Source organism: Eumetopias jubatus, unplaced genomic scaffold (genome assembly GCF_037043125.1).
Source record: "Eumetopias jubatus isolate StellerSeaLion01/CBP00866 unplaced genomic scaffold, mEumJub1_p1.0 scaffold_6, whole genome shotgun sequence".
NCBI classification, from domain to species: domain Eukaryota; kingdom Metazoa; phylum Chordata; class Mammalia; order Carnivora; family Otariidae; genus Eumetopias; species Eumetopias jubatus.
In genome coordinates, this window is record NW_028274812.1 from 137593708 (window position 1) to 137617312 (window position 23605).

The 23605-nt window shown below is 41.8% G+C and overlaps 1 protein-coding gene across 8 annotated transcripts in view; it reads right to left on the reverse strand.

Annotated features, from left to right (window-relative positions):
* ATXN1 (ataxin 1) overlaps window positions 1–23605 on the reverse strand; it is a 396258-nt gene that overhangs the window by 343417 nt on the left and 29236 nt on the right. The window contains exon 1 of one of the 8 annotated variants that reach the window (XM_028107403.2): window positions 22074–22180. The exons of the other annotated variants lie outside the window; for them this stretch is intronic. The gene's annotated coding sequence lies outside the window, so the exon portion shown is untranslated. Of the gene's footprint in view, window positions 1–22073; window positions 22181–23605 lie in introns of those variants that run through there. 8 annotated transcript variants of the gene reach the window in all.

Consider the following 23605-nt stretch of genomic DNA (forward strand, 5'->3'; position numbering starts at 1 on the left):
GAGACTAGCAGGGCCGCCTGGGTGGCTCAGTGGGTTGAGCGTCCAACTCTTGATTTCGGCTCAAGTCATGATCTCAGGGTCGTGAGACCGAGCCTCACGTTGGGCTCCATGCTCAGCGTGGCACTTGTTTAGTGGAGCCTGGTTAGGATTCTCACTCTCCCTCCCCCTCTCCCTCCGTCCCTCCCCTATTCACTCTCTCTCTAAAAAAAATAAAAAATAGCAGAGACTAGTATTGCATCTAAACTATACACAGTATGTGGGGAAAAACAGTGATCCATTTAAAAGGAAGTATAAAACAAAGATGAAAATAAAGAACTAAAAAATATGAATGAAATAAAAACAAACCTCAGGATAGCACCTTTATTATCAAATAAATGGAATGTGAGGTAAAAAGCATTATAAATGACCACAAGGGACATTATATACTGGCAAAAGGAATAATCAATGACGAAGACTGTATGATCATGAACACATATACATCTAACAAAATGGCCTCAAAATATTTAAAGCAGCACCTATGGAGAAAATCAGATAAATCAAAAAATAAAAAATGTAGTTAGCAATCAAAAAAAAAAAAAAAAAAAGGAAAGTTTAAAAACTCCCATATTGGGGCGCCTGGGTGGCTCAGTCGTTAAGCAGCTGCCTTCAGCTCAGGTCATGATCCCCAGGTCCTGGGATCGAGTCCCACATCGAGCCCCACATCGGCCTCCCTGCTCAGCGGGAAGCCTGCTTCTCCCTCTCCCACTCCCCCTGCTTGTGTCCCTGCTCTCGCTGTCTTTCTCTGTCAAATAAATAAATAAAATCTTTAAAAAAAAAAAACTCCCCATATTCCTGTAAATTAAAAATACTTACTATTAAACAACCCTGAAGGAAATACTATTAAACAACCCTGAAGGAAATAAAATGCAATAACAAAATACAGATCCTCCTTGAATTACAATGGGGTTACATCCTCATAAACCCACTGTAGGATGAAAATATCCTAAGTCGAAAATGCATTTAATAGGTGTACCCTACCGAACATCACAACTCAGCTTAGCCAACCTAAATGTGCTCAGAACACTTCTTCTTTTTTTTTTTTTTTAAAGATTTTCTTTATTTATTCATGAGAGACAGAGGGAGAGAGAGAGAGAGAGAAGCAGGCTCCCAAGGAGCAGGAAGCCCGATGCGGGACTCGATCCCAAGACCCTGGGATCATGACCTGAGCCGAAGGCAGATGCTTAACCATCTGAGCCACCCAGGCGCCCAGAACACTTCTATACTTACATAATTTAATGAGAGTGAAAACCAGAATGGTTGTACAGGTACAGAATGGTTATCAATGTATGGGTTGTCTACTCTTGTAATCAGTGGCTGAGAAGCTGCCGCTCCCCACATCACGGGAGAGCAAAGCACTGCATATGCTAGCCTGAAAAAAGATCAAAATTCAAAATTCTAAGTGTGGTTTCTACTAAAGGCATATCGCTTTTGCTCTGTCATAAAGTTGAAAAATCGTAAGTCAAACCATCTTAAGTCAGGGACCGTCTATATCGAGTTCCGTAACAATAAAAGTGTTTATTATATATCAAAATCTGTGCTGTGTAGCAAAAACTATGAGGATTCGCAGCAAGTTGTAGACAAGGAGAATTACCAGAGCTAAAGGACCATTTAGGGTGTATATTCATTAGGAAGATATGATAATCCTAAAGTGCGTGCACCTATTAACAGAAAAGAAGAAAAATTTCAAATCAATGATCTAGAAAAAGGAGAATAAATTAAACCCAAAGTAAGGACAAAGAAGGAAATAATAAAGACAAGAGCAGAAATCAATGAAACAGAAAACAAGCAACAGTTCATTCTTTGAAAAGATTAGTAAAATTGATTAACTCCTAGCAAGATTAATCACAAAAAGAAAAAGAAAAAAACAAAATAGCCAATATGAGAAGGGAAAAGGGGGATATTTTTAGAGATCCTAAAGACACTAAACAGATAATAAGGAAATATTATAAACAGTTGATGCCAATAAATTTAACAACTTAGATGAAAGGAACAATTTCTTGAAAAATGGGAAACATAATTTACCAAAATATAATGAAAAATAAATTAAAAATGTGATTGGTCTGCTCTCTGTTAAGAAACTGAATTCATTATCAAATCCTTGGCACACCATGATTCAACTATTATGTATCCTGATTGTGGTGGTAGCTATTCAACTCTACACATGTATTAAAACTCAGGAAACTGTATACCATAAGAAATAAGGACACTTTACTGTATACTTTTAATCATATTGTAATAGTTTTAGAACCTTCGCACAAAGAAAACTCCAGGCCCAATGGTTTCACTACTGGATTTTGCCAATTTTTTTTTTGAAAGATTTTATTTATTTATTCGAGAGAGAAAGAATGAGAGAGAGTGAGAAACAGCATGACAGGGGAGAGGGTCAGAGGGAGAAGCAGGCTCCCCACTGAGCCGGGAGCCCAATGCAGGACTCGATCCCAGGACTCCGGGATCATGACCTGAGCCGAAGGCAGTCACTTAACCAACTGAGCCACCCAGGCGCCCCTATTTTACCAACTTTTTTTAAAAAAAATAAAATCTGGGGGCGCCTGGGTGGCTCAGTCATTAAGTGTCTGCCTTCGGCTCCGGTAATGGTCCCAGGGTCCTGGGATCGAGCCCCGCATCGGGCTCCCTGCTACGTGGGAGGCCTGCTTCTCCCTCTCCCATGCCCCCTGCTTGTGTTCCCTCTCTCGCTGTGTCTCGCTCTGTCAAATAAATAAAATCTTTAAATTAATTAATTAATTAAAGAAATAAAATCTTACAAAAATTCTTTCAGAAAAAAGTGAAGACAGCAATATCCCACCACACATTTTATGAGACCAACATAACACCAACACCAAAACCTAATAAACACTACACAAGGGGAGAAAATTAGAGACAGATACTCTTAATGGGCACAGTTGTAAAAATACTCAATAAAGTATTAAAAGAGTAGGTAAGAAGAACAGTGATAACTTCATAATGATAACTTTTTCTTATCCCAGAAACTCAGGGTTGGTTAAACATTTAAAACCAATCAATGTAATTCACCAGGACAGAGGGGAAAAAGCTATACGACATCTCATTAGATACAGAAAAAGAACTACATGAAATTCAAAATGCTTTTGCTGATAATAACAGACAAATAGACATCCCTCAGAAAATGAGGAATAGAAGGAAACTTCTTCAAGCCAATAGAGGACAACTATGAAAATCTTAAGAGTTAACATCACATGATGATAGTGAAAGTGTGAATGCTTTCCCCTTAAGATAAGGAACATGGTTATGTGAATTTAGCATACAAGGTCAATAAACAAAAATCAACTGTATTTCCTTATCTAAACATTAAATAATTTGAAAATAGGATTTTAAAAAATTAAATTTATTATAGTATCAAAAAACAAAATATGGCTAAATTTTACAAAAAAAGAAAACATGAAATGCCTCTGCAAAAACAGTGAAATATTATTGAGAGAAATTAAGAAATAAAAGGACAGGGAGATATGGTATGTTTTTTTATTGGAAGTCTCAAAGTTGTTAATACGTCAACTGTCCTTAAATTGATTTCTCGTAACGCAATGCAATCCAAACTTCTAAAAGGCTTTGTTTTCAGCTGTACAATTTGTTTTATTTTATTTTGTTTTGTTTTTAAGTTTTTATTTTAGTTAACATACAGTGTTTATCACAAGTGTACTTAAAAGGTTTTTTAAAAAATTCCAAGTCAATGCTTAAATTTATATGGAATCCTAAAGAGCTAGAACACCCAAAACAATCTTGAAAAAGAAGCACAAAGTTAGGAGTCACATTACCAGACTTACCATAAAGCTATTTTAATCAAGTCAGTATGGTAGTATGAGTATGGCATGCAGATCAGTGGAACAGAAGAGTCTTGAAACAGTACAAACACAGTCACTTGATTTCTAACAAAGGCAATAAGGCAATTTGATGAGGAAAAAAAATCTTAACCATAATTGTTTCATACATTTCAATAAATGTATGAAAAAAATTTTGAACCTTGACCCCCTACCTCACACCATACATTAAAACTAATTTGAGATGGGTCACAGATTTAAACAGTAAGGCTAGGGAGTCCTGGGTGGCTCAGGCGGTTAAGCGTCTGTCTTTGGTTCAGGTCATGATCCCAGGGGTCCTGGGATCGAGCCCCACATTGGGCTCCCAGCTCGGTGGGGAGCCTGCTTCACCCTCTGCCTGCAGCTCCCCTGCTTCTACTCTCGCTCTCTCTTGCTCGCTCTCTGGCAAATAAATAAAATCTTTAAAATAAATAAATAGGCTAAATTTAAAAGCTTCTGGGAGAAAACACAGTAAAATACCTTAGTAACCAGAGGATAAGCAAAAGTTTATAAAGACATAGAAAAGTTATTTATCTTAAAAAATTATAAATAGAGATTTCATTAAAATTAAAAACTGCTTATCCAAAAACACAGTTAAGAAATGAAAAGATAAGGGGTGCCTGGGCGGCTTGTTTGGTTAAGCGTCTGACTCTCAGTCTCAGCTCAGGTCTTGGTCTCAGGATCGTGAGTTTGAGCCCCGCATTGGGCTCCATGCCCAGCGTGGAGCCTACTTAAAAAAAAAAAAAATGAAAAGATAAGCCAAAACAGTGAGGAGAAATGTGGTAATACATATATCTGACAAAGGACTTATATCCAGCATGTATAAAGAACTTTTACACATCCAAAAAAGGCAACCAACCCCATTTTTTAAATGGTCGAAGGACCGGAACAGACACGAAACAAATGGCCAAAAAGCACATAAAAAGTGTGCTCGACATCATTAGTTATCAGGAAATGCAATTAAACCCATGTGATATTTCACTTAACCACTAGAATAGCTAAAATTAAAAAGAACAAGAACACTAAATATTGGTAAGGATTTGGAATGACTAGAACTTTCACACACTTCTGGAGGGAGCATACAAGGCTACAACCACTTGCTTTTTATAAGCAGTTTCTTATAAAGTTACACACCTACCCTATGTCCCACTTAATTCCCTCCAAAAAGAAATAAAACGTATGTCCACAAATACACAAGAGTGTTTATAGCTTCTTCATAAAAGTCAAAAAGTGACTACAACCCAAATACCTGCAAACAAGTGAATGGATAAACTATAGCATACATATACAGTGGAATACTGGTCAGCATTTTTTGATAAAGATTTATTTACTTGAAAGAGAGAGAGAGAGGATGAGCGGGGGGGGAGGGGGAGAGGGAGAGAATCTCAAGCAGACTCCCCACTGAGTGTAGGAGCTATCATGGTCTGGATCCCACCATTCATGAGATCATGACCTGAGCCAAAACCAACAGTTGGATGCTTAACTGACTGAGCCACCCAGGAACCCCTATACTAAGCAGCATTTTAAAAAATCATGAAGTCTTGGGGTGCAAGGGTGGCTCAATCAGTCAAGCAGCTGACTCTTGATTTCGGCTCAGGTCATGATCTCAGCATCCTGGGATCCAGCCCCACGTTCAACTCCACACGCACCGTGGAGTTTGCTTGGGATTCTCTCTCTCTCCCTCTCCCGCTGCTCCTACCCACCCCCTCTCTCTCCCTCTCAAATAATAAATCTTTACAAATAATTAAAAATAATGAAGTGTTGATAACATGCAACAATGTGGGTGAATCACAAAAATATGTTAAACAAGAGAATGCAGATACAAAAAAAGTACACACTGAATGATTCCATTTGCATGGAGTCCAAGAACAGACAAAACTCATTATGATATGAGAAATCAGAGCAGTGGTTGAATATTGGCTGACAGGAATGGACAGGAAGGAGGAAGAAAGACCCTCTTCGGGGTGATGGAGATGTCCTCTATCCAGATCAGGTTGCTGACTGCTGAGAGGTACCCATTTATCAAAACTCACTGAACTGCACATTTAAGATCTATGTTGCCATTTGCCGTATTCCTCCTGAATCAAAATGAATGTATTCATTAAAAGAAAGAGGTACCTTCCATCTGGAGGGTCTGCCTGGGGATAAAGAAATAGTGAACAGAGACATGCTTCAGCTTAAAAGGCCATACAAGGGAGCGGGTAAGTGAGAAAAGCCAAAGGCAGAGGAAGAGCAGCGGTCTGGCAGAGTAAGAAGAGAAACAGAGAAAACTGAGTCAGAAGGGGAAGGTACAAGCCAAACAGGAAGACACGAGTGAACTGAGCATCAGAAGTAGAAACTAAGTAGCATATCACTGTATTTCAAAATAATCCGGCTACCACATTAAACCCCAACAAGAATCCCAGGCAATTTTATTTGGAAAATTGCTCTCTTCTTCCCTCAATACCTCCGTTAATCAAATCAGAAGGAAGAGGAGGGGCATTCAGCGGAGGTAGGAACCTGCATTCATCCTTTCTCTCTTTTTTTTTTTTTTATAGTCAACTGCCTTCGACAGAATACCCCTCCAGGGCTAATATCCCACCTGTGGCACCTGATCATTGATAAACATCCCGACATCACTGCAGTTTGCCATTTATATATTTATGTATACATGCTACACTAATGAGATTCACAATCTATTCATTCCCTTAGTAAGTGAATGAAACTATGATCACGAGTCCCTAGAGGGAGTATCCTAGTTAACTGAAGCCCAAGCTGGCCTCAGGAACCAGAGATAACATTTCTCCTCCTTCCAGTTGAATTAATAAGACGAGCAGGAGATGACTCACACACGCAGTTGATGAAGAAATTAATGCCAAGTCTCCCCCGCTTACTCATCCCCTCCAGAGCAAGAATCACGTAGAAGTATTAACCCTGTCTGAAAAAGTAGATCCCATGTGAGCAAATAAAACTTTACCATACAACAGAGCCATAAGGGATGAGTAGGAGGGTTCCTGTCCAAACCCTCTGAATCTAGAGGGACGTCTACATGATTAAATTTCAATAAGATTGCGCTAATCAGCACCACTTCCTCTATTTCAATTTAACAATGCTGGGTTTACAGGAATAGCTTTCTGAGACATTCCTATAAAATTAGCTTACTCACTGCATTTTTAAAAAAGGAGAACGGAGCCAAAAGACATCACTGGCCTCTGGTGCACATACATGTGTGAATAAGCATCTCAGGTCTGGCTGAGGCTGGGTAATAACAATTTGTCAATGTTATTTAGGGTCACTTAGGTGAGAACTGCTTCATCCGAAAGTCACTTCGTGTTTCGACGGGCTGAGGTATGAAGAGAGAACCAAAGATTCAGGGAAAAGGAAAGAATCTCAAAAAACATCTAGTCCAAGTGATTTTGGTGTGTGTGAGTATGGGAGGGGGTGGTGAATACCGAACTCCACTGCAAGTTTTCATACTGCAGACAGTTCTCCCGCCTGCCTGCTAACCACCCTCACTCTCACCGGGTGGCTCTGGGACGGCCACACACCAGGATCACGAAGGAATGCATTTGAAATGTATATTCTCAGGCCCCTACCCTATTAAATCAGAAACCCTGGGGGTGGGGCCCGGGGAATCTGTGGTTTCGCAAGCCCTCCAGGTGATTCTGATGTCTGCTAAGTTTGAGGACCACTGCCCTTGGGGATGCTATCTCCGAACTCCACATCTCTGTGTTGGATAGACAAAAGAGTGAAGATTCAATTGCCTTACTTTTATAGTACTGGGGTCCAAAGAGCTTTTGTCACCTGCCCATAGCCACAATGTTCAAGAACGGCCAAGCCAGCATTGCAAACTCCGATGCATGGCATTTTATACTCTGTTCGGAATGGATTTCCAAAATAACCCCGTGAGGTGATCGGAACTGTTCCGATTCTTCCTCATTCGCACATGAAGAAGCTGGGCTCAGGGAGGCTAATGACTTAGTCAAGTCTGCTACAGAACTAAGTGACAGACCTGAGACCCATTTCCTGATTTCTGGATCAGCGTTCTTGCTGCTCACGGGGAACGCCGGGCACCTCTACAGTGTATCCCCATGCCTGTGTGCAAACACCCACACGCGTGAGAATTCGCAGATTGAGAAATGATGGTAAATAACAAAAAATCATATGCCTTAGCCTGGACTCTAGTTCCACATTAAAAATAATTCAATAAAATATAATAGTCAAATTTTGACTGGGCCCCATCAGCATGTACGACTGCTACTCTAATTTCTCACTCCCACCCACCTTTAGGAGCTAGCCCCCCTATCACTAGATATAGAACACCATCTGCCTGAACTGAAACACATTTGGGAGGGCGTCCACTACCATGAGCATTTGTAAACAGCTACTCAAAAAGACAGGAACGGCAAATCCCTTAAGCCTTTCTGATCCGCTCCTTTTTGTTGTTGGTTTCCTTTTCAGCACTTATTAAAAATACGTATATTCATTTTGGAAAATAGAGAAATGATAAAGAAGGAAATAAAAATCTCTCACATGACACTTAACACTTATGCTGTCTGACTTTTTCCAAGCACAGATGTATAAATATTTAATATGTAAATTTCACTTAATTTTTTCAAAACTTGGAACCCCCCCCCCCCCCACACACACACACATTGTCTTGTACACATTCCTTTGAAAGCTCTAGCATAGGGATAGGCTACACTGCAGGGCTATCGTAAATCATAATCAAACAACATACTTACATTCTAATTCTAGTTTTGACATGTCCCAGAGAGGAGTTATTAATTCATTAAACTAATAAAATAAATTTACCCTAGGTGAATTCTTATCTAGATCAATTCCAGGAATTAAGAGCCATGGAACTTGCCAGATAATTCACCTCATATGGTGCCAAGAAGGCATGCCATTAGGTTTCGGTAAACTCTAATCTCTGCCTGGTCCCTTGCTTTGGGTGTAAAAAGAAGCTGGGTTCATTTTCTGCATCATTGCTAGAGGTGAATATATACTTTCCCATACTCTCCACGCCCCCTACCTCTGCCCTAATCCAGGCCCCCATTATTGCTCACTTGGATAACAAAAGGTCTTACAACCCCACCCCCGCCAAAGTCATCCTCCACACTGGGTCAGATCTAAGATACATCTGCGCATACCACCAAAAATATTAATAGCTTATGTTCTTGAGCACATCTCATGCGACACACTTTTCATACATTATTATGTCTTTGCAACAACCTTAGAAGGCAAATGTTATTGATTTGCCATTAGAGGTAAGAACTCTAAAGCTTGGAGAGATTAAATAACTTGCTCAAAGTCACACAGCCAATAAAATTTGGAGCAGCTTGACTCTGGAACCTGTACCATTTGCTAACTCAAAAAATTTCATGACTATCTGTCATCAATAGTGGTGGTTCCCAGTATTATTTTTTAATAAAAAATGCTGCAGACTTTAGGCAATAGATATTTTTATTCAGTATCTGTTGATCGAGAAAATAAACAATGAGCCGAAAGATACTATTAACTTATAATATTTCAAATGAATTTTTGGTTGATGAATCACAGCATCAGCCAGCTACATATATTTGGGAGAAAGCTCCCATATCTGTGTTTGTGATGTTAATTATTAAATCTATAGATGATGCTCCATGTACATATCAACAAGTAAGAACTGTGGTCTCCCATGTGTTCTGGAATCTATAGGTAAGAATCCTCCAGAATGTAAACTAGACATCTTTATTATGAAATACCATGGGCTCTACAATTTGGCCCCCATCTACCTTTCCAACTCTCTAGCCGTGGTTGACATGTATTCCCAAACTTCACGCCTAGCGGGCCATTTCTGCTGCCATTCTATGCCTGAAGGACTCCATCTCTTTTGAGACACAGCTCAAACACCTCCAACCCTGTGGAGCCACTTCTGACACCACCACTACCTCCTCAAGGCCGAATTAACACGTCCTTCCTTGCATGATCACAGCCTCCTATGTGCAGCCCTATTAGGACATTTGACACACTGCACAAAAGGATGCACAACAATCTGGCCACTCCTCTCATCCAAACTTCCTGAGGGTAAGGGCATTATTTACTCATCCATGTCTCTAGCCCTTACCTCCATTCCTAGATCCAGCAGGTGCTATTTGTGAGATTCATAAATGAGTATCGGTGCCAATCTGGCTGGTGAATTTTTTCTGGGGAAGTCAGTATGGAAAACAGCACCTGCCACTAGCGAAGCTTTACTTCATTATGTTGTAATGGCTGATTGCCTGTAAGCCATAAAACTCACCAAAGTAGGAGGCAAAAACTCACGCTAGGAATTGGAAGATCTGAGTTCAGGTTCTACACCTCCCCCTAACCAGCTCTGTGACCTTCAGGCAAGTCACATTCTTTCTCTGATCCCCCATTTGTTCACTGAATGGAGGCAGGAGGACACAAGAGGGCGGGGGGGGGGGGGCAGGGGACGTCTAGTTCTTACTTGCAGCAATGATGACTTGCAAATTCTACAGACCAGGGTTGGCAAACATTTTCTGAAAAGGACCCAAAAGTAAATATTTCAGGCTGTGCTGGCCTACGGTCTCTTGTGCAACTACTCAACTCGGTTCTGCGGTTGTAGCGCGAAAGCACCGGTAGACGTTAGATAAATGAATGGGCATGGCTGTGTTCCAATAAAACTTTATTTACAAAAAACAGTTGGCAGGCCAGCACGCCATCGTTTGTCTACTCCTGGTCTGGACCAATGCCTCCATGCTGCTGTACCATTCACAGTGCTTGACCAAAAGGTATAGTTCATGGAATGCTTATCCTAAAGCCACCAAGGGACTTATTAAAAGTACAGTGAGATACACGCCACCGCTTCCCCACCAGGAGCTTGAAAATGGGGGAAAGAGATTGCCTAGTCAGAGGTTTACAGTAAGAACAAGATATGACTTTGAACACAGAGTCAAATGAGAAAAGAAAAGTATCACCGCCGCCACCACCACCACCGTTGGCCCCGGCCAGCAGCTATGAAAAGACAGTGTCCTCATAAGGGAAGCGTAGCCACGAAAGCTTATGTGGACAGTGCCAAGGCTGCTGGGGGGAGGGAGCTGGCTTCATTGGCAAGGCCACCCTCCGGAGAGGACCACTGGGGGTTGTAGCCAATGACTACAGTGTTTCTGATCCCCCTGGCAACACCGGGCTTGAGCAGCAGGCTATGTTAGCTTGGAGCCACTCGCCGGTGACTCCCCCCACTTCCTCATTCTGACTCCTTGCTCACCAGGCAACCATTTGACTCCATCTGATATTTCTGTAGCAAACACAGGTGCAGAGACGACTACTGCTACCTGCATCCAGGTAGCAATTTCTCAAGATGAATCAACAGGGCAGCTTCCAACTATGATTTACATTCCTCTGTAGCCTGACAAAGAGACAGAATGTGCTGATCGAGTGGACCTGAGGATATGGAGACGACAGCGTGCATTGTGACCTGACGTGCCGGCATCGTCGGGCCAGCTCGGGCTCCTGTTGCACAGCTCCCCGAGTCAGCGTGGCAAGGCCTGCACACAGACCTGAACCCATCGCTGGTCTCAGGGGCGGAGGTGGCCAGGGCTTGGAGACCCAGCCTGCCCTCTCCGACGGCAGGGCTAATGCACCACGTCCAGCTCTGCTCACTTTCAACTCGTTTCCACGGGGCTTACTTGGACAACGAAGCCAAAGAACTCGATGCTTGAGGACAAAGTTTATGTCTGCACCCCTCTACAAACATGTTAACTGTGACACGATCCGTTCTCTTCCCTCTGTTCCAGAACTTCTGCCCTAGAGGTCACGCTCACACCCATGGAAGAACCGATGGAGTAAGTGAGCGGCTAGTTCTCAAGGAAAATGCTTACTTTCACATTTCACACTGTTTCACTGGAAATGCTGTGTGTGGTTGCCCAATCCAACCAGGAATTAAATAGTATATGCTCGTTGGTAAATTATCCAAATGTAAACCAACAGCTACAGCAGAGACCATCTGAACTGCCAAGAATTTTAACACTGTGATTTTGGTGAGAAAGCACAATTCCCCCCGCCTGTTTAGCCTTCAGCTCAGTTTGTCCTTGACTGTGACATGCTCACACGTGTGTGCATGTGATATATATAAAAGACAAGCGTGCACTTTTGTTCGTCATTTTTCACTTGGGATTTCCAGGGAGGATCATCAAAGGTGCATAGATGTAGCAAGATAAAATTCTCATCTTCTAAGTATTTCTAGCCGTCATCATTTTAGAGGTGGCTTTTCTCCCCCTGTCCACTCTACTTCTTGAGGACTGTGTATAATTTGCCAACCCATTTAGCGCAGTCCCTTGCATGCAAGGAGTACAAATACTGAATGGCTGACCTCACATTATCAATTCCAATTAAGAGAAGTCCAGCCTTCCAAGTGAATTTCCGACATAAGCAAAATGCAACAGAAAATTTTAGTGCTCTGCAGCGCTCTATCTTCTTATATAGAAAATTACTAAGTTACTTCTACATCAAAAACTCCCCAGGGCAGAGTAAACATGCCTATTTTTCCAGATTCCCCCCAAAGCACAGAATAAAAGAGCAACTTTACTCCATTTGTGCGAGTTGAGAAATCACCTTTTGAATTCCTGCTCAATAGCTAAATGTAGTAGCAGGCTGTCAAAAGCTGTCAAGTGAAATAATTATTGATTGGAGCATTGAAATTAAAAAATGAATGTAGGTTAATAGATGAGGATGGCTTTAAGAAAAAGCATATAATCCCAAACTAGAAAAATCAGACAGTGCATCTGCCAATCAGGCCTGCAGGGCTTAGAATGAAAGATTTAAAAGAAAACAATGGTACTTAGGAAGTAAAACTTAACCACGCACGGCCTTTATGACAGCCCATCCCAGTCGAGCTGTGTCTCACTTGCTCTCCTTCTTCTTCTGGTCCTGATGGAAATGTCAGGGCTGGGGTGGGAGGCAGAAATCGGGGGCCATCAGTCTGTGATCTTCAGACTAATGGACTGCGTCCTAGTCTCTGCTCCATGAAAACCCTCTCCTTATGTAGGTGTGTCCAGTCTGTGGCCTCAGACATGGTCCATCTCTAGGTAGACAACGCTCAAGCTACGTCTACACCGAGCTACGGATACTTATGTCTAAATACATTTCCATTGCTCATGGCTCACAGGCACAAAACAGAACTCCGGATGTCACCACCGCTGCTCCAGCCGGGTCCTAAACCAGTTCTCCCCCTTCTCAGTGAAGGAAACTGCCCTCCTGGACATTTCTCTTTTCCTTCCTGGCTACTTGTACTCCATCAACAAACCCCATCTGTGTCACTCGTGATGCAGCCTAAAATCTACCCATTTCTCTCCATCACCTGGATCATGGCGACAGCCTTCCAAATGGCTGCGCTGGTGGCTTCTTTGCGGCTTGCGACCATTCCCCAATAACACCAGGGCCATCTTTTTAAAACACAGGGGATGCCATCACTCCTTCTGCCTGAACACTCTCAGTGGTTCCTGTAATGGGAACCATTAGGGAATTCAAAGGTTTGGGGAAGGTGGGCCGCAGAAAGACGTTCCCAAACCTGTGAATGTGCTCCTATATGGAAGAAGGGTTTTTGCAGATGGAATAAGGTTAAGGATCTTGAGATAAGATCATCCTGGATAACCTGTGTGGGCCCTAAGTCCAATGACCAGTGTCCTTAAAAGAGACAGAAAAAAACAGCGACAGACACAGGAGGCCATGCGAAGACAGGCAGAGACTACAGCGTATTCCCACCAGCCAAGCAATGCCCGGAGTCACCAGAAGCTGAACCAGGCAGGGAGAGGTACTCCCCTGGAGACTTCAGAGGGAGTCAGCACTGTGGACATCCTGATTTCAGACTTCTGCCCTTTGGAACTGTGAGAGAACAAATTTCTGTTGTTTTAAGCTACCAAGGCTGTGGCGATTTATTACAGCTGTCCAAGGAAATGAATTCTCCCATCCCATTTAGAATGAAATCCCAGACTTTCTGCCTCTAGCTCCAGACTCAAAGGCTCCTTCTGACCTCAGGGCCTTTGCTTGGCCATTCTCTCTACCGGCAATGCTCTTCTCCTGATTCTCTTATCTCACCCCCTGCCCCTCACCATCCCAATCATCCAGGGCCATCTCCTTCACATCATAAGCTATAGCTCCTGCACAAATGTCACATCCTACCCAAATAATCCCCCTCACTGCCACCATCATTCTCTTTCCCCTAACACACGCTGTTCTATTTTTTCCCCTGGAACCACAGAGTACACTTGTGAGTTTACCTAGAGATGTCTCTCCCGCTATGAGAAGGTAAGCCCTCTGAGGGCAGGGACCTACACAACATTCGTTCCCTGCTATATCCCCAGCACACACAACTATGTTTGGGACAGAGTAGAGTCAGTCAATAAATATCCGATGGCATGAGAATGAATGAGCGATTTCTCTTTTCTTCCACTAAATTATAAAAGCCTGACTTCATAACACCAACAAGCATATCAGCTTAAGCTTTTCTCTCTGTTATAACCGAGAATGCTCCTATTATTTTTGAGAGTATCTGAGGGTTACAATCACTCTCCGACTCTCTTCTATGAAGCTCAGTTGATCAAAATGTGGCTTTTCCACTTGTATTATCTGGGTCAAGATAAAACATAGCGTAAAGGAGAAGCCTAAATGCGTTCTCTGCCAGCCACGTGACCTTAGGTAAATAACTGCCCCCTTTGAGTCTGTAGGAAGGAATGCTAAAGCTCACTGTTTCTATATCCACAGGACTGCTAGAAGAACCAATGGAGGTAATTTACCCAACAAAACACTTCTGCAGATACTGTGCAGGCCAGGTAGCGTGCCAGCATCGTGAGAGCTAGAATCCAGACAAGGAACATCTGTCCTTCTCACGTGTACCTCTCAGTTCAGTTTTGCACACCATAAAGTGCTGAGCAAACCTAAAGGCATATGAGATTTGTGCTTGACACACTGAGCAGATAACTGAATCCTCATTTCCACACCACTGATGCTTTTCTGCTCTGCATAGTTCTTAATACAAATGTAAACCAGAAGATGGTTCTCTGAAGACAGCTATTAGTCTTCACTCAATCATTCACACATTTTCCCGGATGTTCCTCATTTGTCTCATGCTGGGCAATCTGGAATACAGGAAAAACCCGGAGCTACCTCGAACAAGGGTACAGCATCTAGGCAGCTCCCAATGCAGATGCGACGAACCCAGAGACTTTTTTTGTGTGTTTTTTTCCTCGTTTCAAAATAAACACACAGGTGTAACAGACGTACCAGGTATGTTTGCAATGCCAACTTAACACAGTTTGTATGTGGCCATGCCGTGGTCATTTTTAATCGAATAAAAAAGGTAGCACAGCCTTCATATTCTTGCTTCTAAGGTATGCCTATCTCTCCATTCTAAATTAGTGGTTCTTACTGACCATCTGAGGGGCAGAGAATCCTTTGGGGACCCGGAAAGCCACATCCCTCTCCCCAGAGAAACACACGTATGTATGATGTCATACTGTGTTGTAACACCATGGGAATTCTGCAAGAGTTCAGTGAGCAGAAGTGAAGAATCCCAACCACCTCAGTGTGGTGTCGGCAAATGAGTTCCCTCATACAGCATCTTCTCCTGGTCACCCCGAAAACCACGCAGCCCTGGCCGGGGTGGAGGGAATGGGAGGGGGCGGTTAGGATTCCCAGCACACTAGGGATTCTCCCGACTATCTGTCACTGTCCAAGAACCGGCCACAGGACGCACACTGCTCAACCGCGGCCGCCCAGCACCCACACCGGCCCACAGTCCAACCCAAAGAGAATGACTGGGAAATGCACAAGAAAAAAGAATCCTGAACTTTTAATTTTACTAAAACGCCATGCTCTCTTTTAAGTTCACTTTTATGGCATGTGTGAAGTTATGAGGGAAAAAAAAATACATTTAAGTGGATAAAAGCCAAAGGAGAGTCTAATTAAAAACAAGGGTTTGGTGGGTTTTTTTTCCTTTTTGTTCAACAAAACTGATTCCGTACACTGAGCTATTGCTTTTCTTGGCTATGTGGGTGCTGAACCCATAGTAAATAATGAAAAAAAGAAAATCTAAAATAACAGGAAAAGTCTAAAATTACAGAGAAAATACGTCAGATTATAAAGCCTCTGAGTCACTGTAGTCACCACACCTGATTCTATGTCAGCTTCACCAAATGCTATTAATATTTTTTGCAGTAAGAATAGGTTTTATCACTCAACTTCTTTAGTAAGTTAAAACATCTAACTTGCTAAAGCTGAACATACATTGTTGTTTCCCTCATTCTCTGTATACAGTGTAACAATACTCGTTTCTTACTCTGCTCCAAAAGGCTTGCTATGTTCAAGAGTTTACAAAAAAAAAAACAACAACAACAACAAACAACAAAAAAACCCGATTATGTAAGATCTGTCTTCCAAAGAAGGAACAAAGCGCTTTTACCTAAAAACTTTGAATGCACATTGTCATGAATACTGTTGTCTTTAAGTAATGTTGGTATGCTACATTTAAAATATTTAAGGCTGGGATGCCTGGGTGGCTCAGTCGGCTAAGCATCTGCCTTTGGCTCAGGTCATGATCCCAGGGTCCTGTGATAGAGTCCTGTCTCCTTGCTCAGCAGGGAGCCTGCTTCTCCCTCTGCCTGCCATTCCCCCTCAGGCAAGGAGGCAGGATGAGCTCTCTCTCTCTCTGACAAATAAATAAATAAAATCTTAAAATATAAATAAAATAAAGCAAAATATTTAAGGCTATGTTCATATAAACATTTATGTAGGCTTCTTAGAAATAAAGAATTCTACTAAAGATGCAAAGTGCCATGATTTATAAATGATTTCAACTAAAAATTCTAAACTTTGAATTCTTTAAAGTCACTTTTCAGTAGGAGAGGTCATTTCTTCAAGAGACAGAATGGCATACTTCTATCTTCTTTCTTTCCTACTTCAAGATCTCACATGTGCTGTCTCTGGGGGACATTTTCACTTTATAAAAAAAGATACCTTTCTGTGATTCTGTAAAAGGCAGTCTACCCTTATGCAGCTAAAATGCGTTCAATTACCCACAGTCAGCTTACAAAAAACTTATTGCTATAAAGCAACCACAAAAAGTAAGCCACAATTAATACTTAATCCTAAAAGAAGGGCCAAGAGACAAAACTCAAATGCAATCTTTTATAGATAAAATAAAGTTGTGTTATGTATCATCCCTTTAGTTAAACCTTTTATTTATAAATCTAGCAAATTTTCCTGCGTAGGCTAAATTTCCTTAAGCTTTTCTGGATAAATTCCCTGCATTCAACAGAATAAGTTCCAATGTTTAGTCAGAAAAGAGGCTCTGGAGCATTAAGATAATTACACAATTTTAACTTCTAAGTATATATTTTTTTAAATTAATAACATAGTGTACTTCCTTGCTTAGAAGGAAATTTAAATTACAAAGAATCTGGCTTAAAAATTCTTGAACCCAGAAACCATTTAAAAAAAAAAAAATAGCCCATGAGTCAAGTAGCTTCACTAGATATTTATTACAGTATTAACATTTCTCTAATATGAAAGTTTCTGGCTATCGTGTAATTTCAAATTTGTGCCCATTTCTACTCCACTGTGTTTTTTGAGCACAAAACTAAAGCATGTTGATTCTGGTACAAATCATAAAAAAGACCATGAGGAAAGTTCAAAGTAACCTCAAGCATGATGACTTCATGTTCAAAAGATTTTTCTCATGTTAATAGCATTTAAATCTTTGCCTCTGTCTGACTCCCATGCCTCAGACTAGAAGTTCAGCCACATCAGCTATTCTAAGGCAGGTGAGGAAAAAGCTTCATTGTCCTAAAAGCACAGAATGAATGGCACCCCCTTTCAACTGGTTAGGGTAAAATATGGACAAACTTCATGAGAAACTGAAAACAGGCAAGGAGGGAAAAAATTACCAGCCTAAACTCCTCAGTAAGAATCTAGAGAAAATTTATGAAATTTTAGCACATTCTTTTATTGTCTTTTTGATTAATGGGGATTCTGTGGGCATCAAAGTTTTCCACCAAGCATGTATGATGATGAAGAGCTGTAGTAGTTTTCCTGACAGTGGCCTCTTACCAGATCAGGTGTTGGTGCTGGGAGGCTCTAGAGTTTACTCCATCCACACCACCCGAGCAAGCAGCCCCACCGACTGCGGGGAAAGTAGCCATTGGAGTTCTCTACCTACTACCAGGCTCTGATATAAAATTCCCAATGGGACAATGGCTAGGACACACCAGGATGATATGTGGGTCGGTAAAGCACTCCGTCTCTGGGCTGTGCCGATTCAAGTCTTTCCCACCCAGGTCTGGGCCCAGGCGCTTTTCCCAGTTTCACCAAAGAAAGACAGGAAATGGAGAAGCCGGGCGGAGGTGGAGTTTTCAAGCAAATCAACTCATTCCATCAAGACAAACGTGTTAACTAACTTACGGTCCAAGAGAGGGAAGGAAGGTCAGACGACTAAAAATAATAATTGCTTATTAAGTTTTGAAGAATAAAAGTGGCTGTGTGGGCTTATGCCACAATCTCTTGGATAATTAAGATGAAAAGCACATTCTTGTGGGGTTTTGGTGTGGTTTCTTTTGCTTTAAATGATGGACACGGACTCCTCTACAGCCTTGAGTTTTCTGTTTATTCAGATTTCCAGATCTGCTCTTTATTACTCTGCTACTGCATGTTTTCATTCCAGAGAGTGTGATTGTTAATTTGTTATTGCGAGTTTCTTAAGGAGTCAAAACATCCAGAGCAAAGCATGAACTACACACGGCAGTAAAGGCTAGAGAATGTCTCAGCAGCATGGAAATGACTCACTGCCTGAAGATAGGGAGGCTTAAGAAACACTCTCCCCCCTTCAATTCACGGCAAATTTGTTCAGATGAAACAAAACACAGCTCAGTCCAGTTTTCAAATCAGAATCCGAATTCAGAAAAACATCTTGGTTGAAATATCCGGTGAAAAACAGTTTTAAGCTATTTTCCTTCCTCCCTCCAGTCGGCGAGGTCAATTATCACTTGCTCTCAGTGTACATATTTGGCCAGTACCTACTCCCACATTCTCTCTTCCAACAATATTTATGCCCAGATAAGGGAGAGAACCATCTTCGTACAAACTGCCTACATTTATTCCAACATTTTTCTGCATCATTTAAAAAAGAAGAGGAAAAAAAAAAAAGACGAGGGAAAAAACCATCAAAGTGAAGCCTAAGCATTTCTCAGATAGCAGCCTCAGTAAACACAGTCTTCTTTTTATCAATTCAGACCCGAGGACGCAAGGAGCAAATGCAAGTGATTGATAAATATCTGGAAAATAAAGGCAGCTGATATTTCTCTACCCTCTTGGCTTCCTGTCCTCCAAGTCGTCCTTCCCACAAGAACCACATATATTTTTTTTCTTCTGGTCATAACATAAAACTTGATCACTGGATTAAGATGACATACCAGAAAATAACTTCTTACACTCTGTGAACCATAAAAAAGTTGAAAGGGGGTGGAGGGGAGGCCCCACTAACATTTAAAAAGATTTTATTCAACTGTGGATCACATGGAACCCTTTTTTAAAAGAAAAGGTTTTAAGATAGATCTTAGTGTTGTGGTTAAACTGAATCAGAAAACGTCGGACTTTGTGGAACTCGTCTTGGAGGAAAATGCCAATCATCATTCCAAAATGCAAATTCCTAAGACCTCCTGAACCTGGTTATGTATGACACAGAATAATTTCTTAACAGGGTCTTATTTCAAGTGGATCTCCCAAGAGTTCAAGCCATATGGAGCCTAATTAGACAGTGAACATGCTCCCTCCTTGGTTTGAACTAGTGTAACAAATAGTAAAAGCTATTTCTTCCAGGAACTAGTAACAGTTTGAAAAAATTGTGGTTTATTCCCCAAAATTTTTCTCAATTACTAAGCCACTGCTCTGATGTTATAATATGTACAAAGATGGTTACAAACATAAGTGGCCAAATTCTGCTCGCTCTCGCTCGCTCTCTCTCCCCCTCCCCCCACCCCTCTGTTCCTAGCAAATTAAGATCAGGAAGTTCAAAATCTTTCACAATTGTTTAAAATTTTCAAATATCTGTAACACCAGAAAGTAAACAGACACTTTAAATACAAAAAACAGCAAGCAATTTTGGGTCTGGCTATAGATATTAGGGAAAAGGATTAAATGAAATGTACAAAGCATTCCAAAGTGAGACAGGATGCTGAAAATTCTGACTACCATATACATCAACTCTCCCAACGTACCAAAAAATAATGTGCTCAGTACATTGGGTACTCAGACGAGGCACCTAACGTGAATAAGAAAACAAATCCAAACTATGAACTTTTAAAAAGAAATAGAATTTTAAGTCTCTTAAGTACTTACAAGAAAACTTCCATGTGATCAATGAATTACATAATGAGTACACTATGAGAGCTTATATATTTATATTATATAATTATATATTATTTGCGGTATCATGTATGAAATATAACTAAAATGCATGCAAACAAAACCTTCTAAAGTGATTTCCTAGGTACCCTTTTCCTTTCTTACGTACTCTTGACGTTTATTAGTCTACGCTATTCTCTGCCCTACTTTTTAGCACAGAAAATCTTTTTTCATAGACAAACTACCGTATTAAACTCAGACGTAGATACAAATCCGGACCATAAAAGGATCAAAATGAACAAGATCTCTGTCCAATGAAAGTGAAAAGTTCATCATACAGACCATTTCCTCCATTCACCGAGAAGAGATGCTACTGGGTACAAAAGTGACTTCGGCCATAACGGAGCAGCTTGAGAAAGGACATTCGTTCATTTATTTGACACCTATTCACCATTTACTACTCTAAAATGATGAAGGGGGAAATCTAGAGGTCTAGACCCTGATTTTACCTGAGCAGGCTCTGAGGATCAGGGACCAAATGCCTGTGCATGATGAGCGAATGGGAGAGAAGAGAGTATGTCCCCTCCGCCCCTGCTCCTTGTTCTTTCTGCCTCACCGCCCTGGATGTTGAGAGGTGCCAAGAGCCTCCAGTCACATGGGAAGCAAGACATCTGAGTAACCAAGCAAAGCAATAAGTGCCATGATAAAACGGAGGGCGGTGGGGAGGCTCCTGCCAGACATTCGTGGTGGAGCAGAATGCAGCTAGGGGAAGGCGGAGGGCTTAGGGAATCATACAAGCAAGCCTGGCGTTCAGAAATAAATCTATGTCCAGGCAAAGTCCGCTGAGACCTGGGGCAGACACCAGGATTTGCCCACACTCTCTACAACCCCCGGTCTGCCTCCCACCAGCCCTACTTTTGCCATCTCCCGTATGTCTGGCATCCTGCCCCTAAATGTTACACAAGCAAGTTAGAAAACTCCAAAGGAGAACAATAACGTACTAATAGTAGGTAAAGCACAGACAGCGTTTACCAGGGGCCAAGTGCGTACACTGCATAAACAGATTTATGTACTCCGCACCCGGATTATGATCCCCACTTTCCAGATGAAAACGAAAACAAAAACAAAACGGAGGCACACAGAGGAGATGAGGCAGGCCAAGCTAGTAAATGGCAGGGCTGGTATTCGAATCACAGGAGCTGGCAAAAATTGTGGCATACTCCTCTCCAACTGACCACACGGCATAAGCTCCCACCCAACAGGTTTGGAGAGCAGCCTCAGAATAGCTTGGCACCCCAGCCCCCACCACCCAGCTCCTATTCCTCCCAGTACAATTCAGTCCTAACTGCTAAAGGCTCTGAAGGCTACTGTCACACCTGCAGGGCTACTTCCAAAAGTCTGTAAGAACAGATCCAAATGGAGGGCTCCTTAGGCACCTCCACAGTCCAAACATGGTGGACATCCGAGACCAAGTCCTTCCACAGAGTGATGGCTGCCATCTGGCAACTAAGAATGGGTTTTAAAGACATCCTCCCTTGCTGTACAAAGTAGCTGGTCACAGGGTTTGTTATCAGTAGAACCAGGATTAAAAGTTGTGACCTCTGTCTCTCCCCTTTCTCTCACCCTTATTCTTCCAAGGTGTATATTTATATTTTTTTGCAAAGCAGCCAAAGGAAAACATCAAAAGGAGCCTTCCTGTGGGGTTAGCAGTAAATGAATAACGGCTGGACAGAGAGAGCAAAGAGAAAGTGAGTCACGGGGACTGTGTTGAATCTATAAGCCTGCTCTGGCTTTCTCTGAAATGTCTTCTCCTCTACACTGGAAGCTGTGGGCCCTGTCTTTACTCACCCCAAAACACCATCTCAGACTCTGGAGTCAGGCTCAGTAACGTTGTAATCTTTCCTTCAAATTTTAGGCACTTTAACTCCTAGGACCTAAGTCCTTTTTATAACAATGTAACTTAAATGAAGCAATAACTCTAAGGCTTGGCCCAGGAGATGTGGTTTAGCTCCGTTGTGCAATCTCGCTACCTAAAGTGGGCGGGGTGGGGGGGGTCGGGGAGGGGGGGTTGTCTGTGACTGGAGGGTACCTGTGGGCTCCTGCTTTGCTTTGCTGAGATCCCACAGCCTCATGTGGACCCTGTGGCGCTCTGGGTCCCACCAACCAAAAAGCACCTCCTTTTGATTATCAATCGCAATGGTTACATTTTATTTTTCTCCTATGGGTTCTGGCCCTCCCAAGCAAGGGGAAACAGGTCCTTTGACTACAAATCACACCGGATCCTTAAGGACCAGGTGCTTAGCTGTGTGTTTGGCACATATAGGAACTCCATTCATGCTGATTATTTTTCTTCCTTTCTTCCCGAATGGATGAAAAACCACTTAGATTAACTCAGGGGTAGCAACAGACTCAAAAGAAATGAACTTTTTAGGGGCGCCCGGGTGGCTCAGTCATTAAGCGTCTGCCTTCGGCTCAGGTCATGATCCCAGGGTCCTGGAATTGAGCCCCGCATCGGCCTCCCTGCTCGGTGGGAAGCCTGCTTCTCCCTCTCCCACTCCCCCTGCTTGTGTTCCCTCTCTCGCTGTCTCCGTCAAATAAATAAAATCTTTAAAAAAAAATGAACTTTTTAAATGAACAGTAACTTAGAATTTGCTTTATAAAATAAAATTAAATGTCTGTGTAATTAAATGAAATGTGTTACTGCTTGATTACAATGTGAATTACAGTACAATAAATAAAAATCCCCTTTACAGGTAGAACTTACAGAAAAAGATGTATGAACACAAAGCCTTCTGAAGTTAAAGGGTAAAACAATATACATACACTTTTTTAATTCTTCAGATACAGTCAGAGTATTATAAGAAACCCCCTACCTTCCTTAGGAGCCATGTGTACCAAGACTTTTTATTAACAGCACCCTGCATGACGCTTACATTCATGCCTGCTGCTCTTTTCTTACAAAAATCTCCTCCACGTTTCCCTTTTGTTGTGAACTTCAGTGACTGCCTCCCCACCAGCTATACACAACCACACATATCTTTCAGAAGCTAACTGAAGCATAGAGAAGTTAAACATGATGTATTCAAGGTCAAATCTCAAGTCAGTGGAAAAGCCATAAATACAGCCTCTCTGTGGCTGAGTGTTCTGGATGCTGGGCCATCCTGCACGGTGAAGTTTTGACTTTTGATTGTTTTCAAAAATTCCCTTGAGTGTTTAAAAGCAAGTAGCTCATGTTGACAAGATAGAAGGAAGACACTTTTACAAATTTCATTAACACTGCACAATTTCACATTCCTGGACCTATCACACACATGCCAATTCGTTTTTTACATACGCATTTAAAACTCCCTTGAAAACACTGTATAAATGGACTCAAAGAC